Below are 6,637 nucleotides of genomic sequence, written 5' to 3' on the forward strand. Positions count from 1 at the left end.
CGTGCGGTGCCTCTCTTTCTCGCCCTCTCTCCCTGTGTGTGTGTGTGTGTGTGTGTGTGTGTGTGTGTGTGTGTGTGTGTGTATTTATCTGAAAAGGAAAACCGAAAAGCAACATAATTTATGTTATTTTACTTCATTTTAATTTGAAAATTGACCGGATTCTCTCGTATTTTCCGTTCCCGACTTCCTGTGTGGTGCGATCTGCTCTGTCCAGCTTTACAGCTGGCGGTCCACGGCGCGAGCCGCTACGCCTCCTGTATGAACCGTCAGAGAGGTGAACAGGGGCGCCGATCTGACAGTCGGTGCTCGGCGCTTCGGCTTCTGTACACGGTGCGTCCTGTGAACCAGGCGTTTGACCCCCCTGTCGGCGGGCCTGCCCAACTCTGTGAAAGACTCCCTATCTCTCAATGATAAAGAATCCTTTGAAACATTCCTGGATCCAGACAGTGATCCGGATCTTCACCGAAATTTAATGTATTCTAAGTTAGCCCAAGACCCACCTTTCCACAAAGTTTCATTGCAATCCGTCCATTACTTTTTCTGTAATGTTGCTAACAGACCAACCAACCAACCAACAGACGGACGTGATTACATAACCTCCTGGCGGAGGTAAATATAAAGAACCTCACTCACTGTTTAGGACAGTAAAAATACCTTAAATGTATTTTTTTACCAGACTTTAATGATTTTACGAGAACTGATCCAAAATATGAAAAAACACTGATTTTTAGAAGTGCCCTTACAAAAATAAAATGATCAGTGATTTCTTCTTAAAGCTTGACACCCTTAAAAAAAACCCTCTCACCATTTTTTCTGAACAGAGATGATCAGAAATTGAGCAAACTTAAAAACCACAAACAAAACAGAGCTAATGGCAGGCGCGTGGGAAGGTGTTTTCAGTAGAGGGGGCTGGAAACTGAATGAATGAAGGAGTGACTCGCTGCATTGTTTCCCTGCTGTAAAGCACACTCAGGCTGCTGGCTGGAAGCCATATGATACACACTAATAAACAATAAGAAGGTCGGTAACACTTAACTTTATGCACCCGGTATAACACATTATAAGTAGTTATAAACACTCATACATGATCACAATGCTTTATAACTCACTACACAGCACTATACAGCATAGGGTTAGGGTTAGGCCTGGCATTGTGATCATCTACGAATGTTTATAACTATAGCTGCATGTGTTATAATGACATTATAATGCTTTATAAATGCACTTATAATGTGTTATACAGGGGGGCTTCAAATAAAGTGTTACCAGAAGTTCTAACAAATTCACATTTTATTACATTTTTTCCCCATAAGGAGGTCGGCAGCAATGCACCATATGACAAGAGCAGACGAGAACAAATACACTTTCCAGCAGTGAATCACTGCCATTTTAGGCGCTGTCCTTGGTGCTGAAGATGCAAAAAAACTACTACTCTTTCTGTTTGTTTTAATGAAGTTTACAGTCGACGCTAATGTAAGGTGCTTGCAGCCGCCACCGGGGGGGCTGCAGCCCCGGCAGCACCCCCCTTCCCCCGCTAGTGGTTAAGTCTGAGTTTTACTCAACATGACTCAGTGTTGTTTGAGTTTCCTTTGATACTGAAATAAGGAAGTTATGTTGATCCTGTTTGCCTCTGCTGGCGGTGGAATGAAGATATGACCCTGTATCAGTTTGGATATTAGCATTTCTAAATGACTTTGGATGGGTGTGATACCAGTTTGTACCACAGGGGGCGCTGAGAGCTCATCTGGTTGTAGAAACGGCAAATCTTCAGGCTAAATCGTGAATGAGAGGGAAAAAAAACTGTCATAAAAAGTCTGTATATGAACCCTGATGGACAGAGTGAAGGCCACTTTCACCTCACCCCGTTTTTTTCATTACATTGAAAAAAAACACGTATTGCATGATGTGTGTGTGTGTGTGTGTGTGTGTGTTCTCGTATTTCTATCCTTGTCGGGGCCAAATGTCCCCACAAGGATAGCAAAACGTGGAACGACGTGCCTTGTGGGACCTTTTTCCGGTCCTAAGTAGGAGAAACAGTGTTTTCTTGACCATGTTGTTGTTACTGAAAAAAGTAAAAGTGCAAAAACATTTCTTTAGGGTTAGGCTTTGTTGTGGTGTGGGTTAGGGTTAGGGTAAGGGTCAGGGTTAGGGGCTAGACATGAATGGGAGTCAATGGACGGTCCCCACAAGGATAGAAATACAAGACTGTGTGTGTGTGTGTGTGTGTGTGTGTGTGTGTGAAACGGCCTAATGCCGCCGTCACTCGCAGCGTGTGTGTTCAGCGGGGGACGAGTCGCCGCCCTGCTCAGACACACGGTGGCAGGTCGGCGTGAAGGAGGCTGACGGGACGGCGTTTGAGGAGCGAGTAGCGCCGGAGGAAGTGTGTGTCCTCTCCAACGGTGGCTTCACATCACTTGTTCTGATGAATGGAACACTAATGGCGGCTCCGCCTGCAGTTACCAGGGCTTCTCACTGAGAAACACCGAGTCACAGCCTCCCCAACCGAAACACACCTTGACTTGAGTTTAAGATCTAAACGGTGAATATTCTCCCACTAACATCCGGATTATAGAGCATCTTCCTCCGCTGGCTGGTGACAGACTACCGACACAGCTCTAGAACATTTCAGCTCTCTTCACTTTACTGAGAAGACTGAGTGACACCGCAGGAGGTAGAACTGGTGTTCAGGAAGAGCTGAATTGTTTCATCATTCACTTAATCTCAAACCTTTACAAAACTTTTGAACTGCTGTTTGTTTCAGTGTCCTCCATCACAGCTGCTGTATCTCACCTCGACCTACACACACGGTGTGCTGGATGCCGGCGCCGCATTTGGAGATGCTCATGAATAAGTGAAGACACGGTAATCCAGGATTCTGCTCTCTGGGACAGTGCAGTTAAAGAAAAGGAGGTGAGGAACCTCCTGCGGCCACGTCCTGAGGGCCAGACTCACTCTGAGGAGAACCAGCTGGTTGACTTTGAGCAATGAAACGCAGTGAAAACATGAGTACGATCTGGTGTCCTTCAGTCTCTGATGCTGGTGTTGGTGAGTCCAGTGTTTGATCCACAGCTTCAGTTCTTGGAGTTTCTACAACAATGTGAGATGAATAGTCAGAAAAAATATTTGGTAGCACTTTACCTGAAGCCCCCAGTATAACGCATTATAAGTACATTATAGCACTGGATAGCTACAGTTATAAACACTCATAAATGATCACAGTGCTTTATAACATCAGGACCTAACCCTAACCCTAATGTAACTTTATTTTATCAAGATCTGGTGGATGCAATGAGCATAAAGTTAAATGATTGAAACTAATAAATCTTAATGAGGTCAGTCTGATTGGGTTCAGTTTCAGATCATGATTTTATATGATGGAAAATGCAGGAAGAACAGAATCAGGTCTGTTGCTTTAAAGTGAGTCCAGGTTGTGTTTTGGAAAAGTAAAGTAATAAAGTTCAAACATGAATACAGTGTTCTGCATCTGCTGGATCAGTCTGAGGTTTGGAGTGAGGAGCTGGAAGAACCCAGAACCCTCTGAGTCCACATGAGTCCCTCACAGTCCTGCTGGGTCACAGACCGGAGAACCGACGGGTCCGCTGGGACCTGGACCGGAGCTTTTATTCAAGGATTTGAATTAAAAAAAATGTTTCAAAGTCTGTTGATGTAGTGAAATATCTATTCCATAAATAAAACTGCATGTTGTGCAGTTTTGTTGTTGAGACCAGACCCAGTGGCCTGAAGAGTCTTGATCCTCTCACTGGTTTATTTCATTATTGACTTTATCAGTTCAAAATGGCCAAAATGTTTCCATTACTGACAGTCATTACATTAATGGACCTTGATACAGTATTGACTGCGACACACACTTTGATATTTTCATTTCTTTGACGTTGTGCTTTTCGTCCCCTTTAATTCATTTAATTCATTTTTACAGTGAGAAACAGGCCAGTTTCATGTTTTCACCCTGAGTTTATGTATATTTGAGTTTACGTCACTGTTTGTTCCACTGAACCTGTGGTGGCTGTGGGGGTGCAGGTGGGGGTGCAGGTGGGGGTGCAGGTGCATGGCTCCAGTCAGTGTGACCTGAGATGACCCCTCCTGGACCGGTGCGTCTTGCCTGGAGCCGGTCATTAGCATGGCCGGGCCGTCCGCCGCCGTGACTCCGGAATGTGAATGAGCGACGTCGGGATATTTAATCTCCTGGAAGCTTCAAGCGGCCGTCAGCCGGAGACTGTCTTCACTCACAGCTTCCTTCTGCTTCCGGACACTTCAGAGTGGAAAGAGAGAGACGTCACATGAGGTGAGCTGAACTCATCAAAACATCAGAGGAAATCTTCACTCAGCGTCTCAATAGCATGAAAAACCAAAAAGCTCTTCCTGTTTCATTTACATTGCTTCATTGAACAACAGCTGCAGTTTAATGATAAATGATTGTTTAAAGGGGCCCTATCAGGAAAAATGGACTTTTATCAGCTTTTAAAGGAGCCGTATCCTGTTTTTCCAGCCTGCCAAAGTCATCTCCAGTCAACAATCAGCTGTTTCAGCCCTTCTAGCACTATGGAGGACTTCATATAGTGAATACTGGTAATTCTATCCAAACAAGTGAACTTCAAATTACCCCGGACCCTGCATAACAGCATGGCCACGGCGAGCGTAGATGTGTGATACATAAACCCTGCAGTGACAGCGGATGGACGTGTGTATCAAAGTCTATATTGTATATATCTATGGTGCCTGATGCACCCTAAAAAATGAAAGGTAAAAAACAACCCACATTCTTTTATTTTTTAACCCAGCAGTTAATCAACATTGGACCAGCCCAACAGCAGTTATTTTAACCCAACAAAGTGGGTTGGTCTTTTTAACTCGACAGATGGGTTCACAGATTTAATCCAATCATTGGGTCAAATAAATTTCAGCCCCGGGTCGATTCTACCATATGATTGGGTTGAATATTGTTCTCATATTCAACACAAATGTTGCATCTAATTAATTTCAGCCCTGGGTCAATCTTACCTTATACACTGGTTGAATGTGTCCAAATTCTGGGTCAAATTAACTACAATTCTGTGTCAATTCAACTACACAATCTTCCAAAAAGTGTTGATTCATCCATTTTCTATGCTGCTTCTCCTTTTCAGGGTTGCATGTTGCAGGAGCCGATTCCAGCTGCTGGAGGCGAGGATGGGGTACACCCCGGACAGGTCACCAGTCTGACACATACAAACAACTCACACTCACACCTAGGGGTGATTTAGGGTGACCAGTTAACCTGACATGCATGTTTTTGGTCCGGGGGAGGAAGCCCACACACACATATGGAGAACATGCAAACTCCACACAGAAAGGCCCTGAGTCCCAGCCAGGACTTGAACCCAGGACCTTCTTGCTGTGAGGCAAGAGCGCTAACCACTGCGTCACCGTGCAGCTGTGCTGAGTCTTAGAGAAATTTATACAATATAGATATCTTGTAAACAGCTAATTTTCAAACTTTTTTAAAATTCAGTCTACACTTGGTCGTGCAAATAATACAATATGCAATGACACACTTGCAAACAACGTTTAAAGTATTTATTTTGAATTTCTTTGGACCCGTTGACAACCCAACAGCGGTCAAAACAACCCATGTGCTGAGTTTAAAAATCTATGTTAGTCTGATGGACTCTAACCCAACACATGAGTTGCAATAAATAACTCCAGACGCATCAGAATAGCCCAAATTGGGTTACCGATTTCATAACCCAGCGACTGGATTAACAAAGTAACCCAACATTTTTTAGTGTGTGCTATTTAAATCCTCCTGTTTGTGTGTGTGGTCTCACTCTTGCTGTTATTGTTAGCTACTCAGCCACAAAATTCACACAAAACGTGCAGCGAAACGTTTCTGAGGGAGCGTGCTGTTCAGCACTTTTGAGTAAATCATTAAGTTATTGCTGAAATTCAAGTTATTTAGAGGGGACTTACTGAATTTCCATTCCTTTTCTAACTTTAAAAAATAACTGGTAACACTTTACTTGAGGCACCCGGTACAACACGTTATAAGTACTTATAAGTACTCATAAATGATCACAATGCTTTATAACCCACTATACAGCATAGGGTCAGGGTCAGGGTTAGCTTTAGGGTCAGGGTCAGGGTTAGGGTTAGGGTTAGGGTTAGGGTCAGGGTCAGGGTCAGGGTTCGGTCCTGCTGTTATAAAGCATTGTGATCATTTATGAGTGTTTATAACTGTAGTTATACGGTGCTATAATGTACTTATAACGTGTTATACAGGGGGGCTTCAGGTAAAGTGTTACCAAAGGTTCTCCTGGTGGACTGTGGAGTAATCAGATTACAGTAACGCGTTACTGCCCATCACTGCATTTCACCACATGAACAGTCTGATCAGATAGTTCACAGTGGATCATGTTTGGTTCATCCTATTGAAAGGTGCATTCTGGGAATTGATCCCTGGAAACAGCATGTCGGATTGTTTCTTACAGTCGCAGCTTCGTGCTCAGGTCTGTGGCGTCAGGTGACTAAACGCCGTGGCGTGGCGGCCGACTCGTCTGCCTGTTGGAGGAAGTGGAGGGAAGCACGACGAGCATCATTTCATAATGTGACGTGAAGCGTCCGTCCTGTCCAGAGCTCTTCC

Source organism: Salarias fasciatus, chromosome 8 (genome assembly GCF_902148845.1).
Source record: "Salarias fasciatus chromosome 8, fSalaFa1.1, whole genome shotgun sequence".
NCBI lineage: Eukaryota > Metazoa > Chordata > Actinopteri > Blenniiformes > Blenniidae > Salarias > Salarias fasciatus.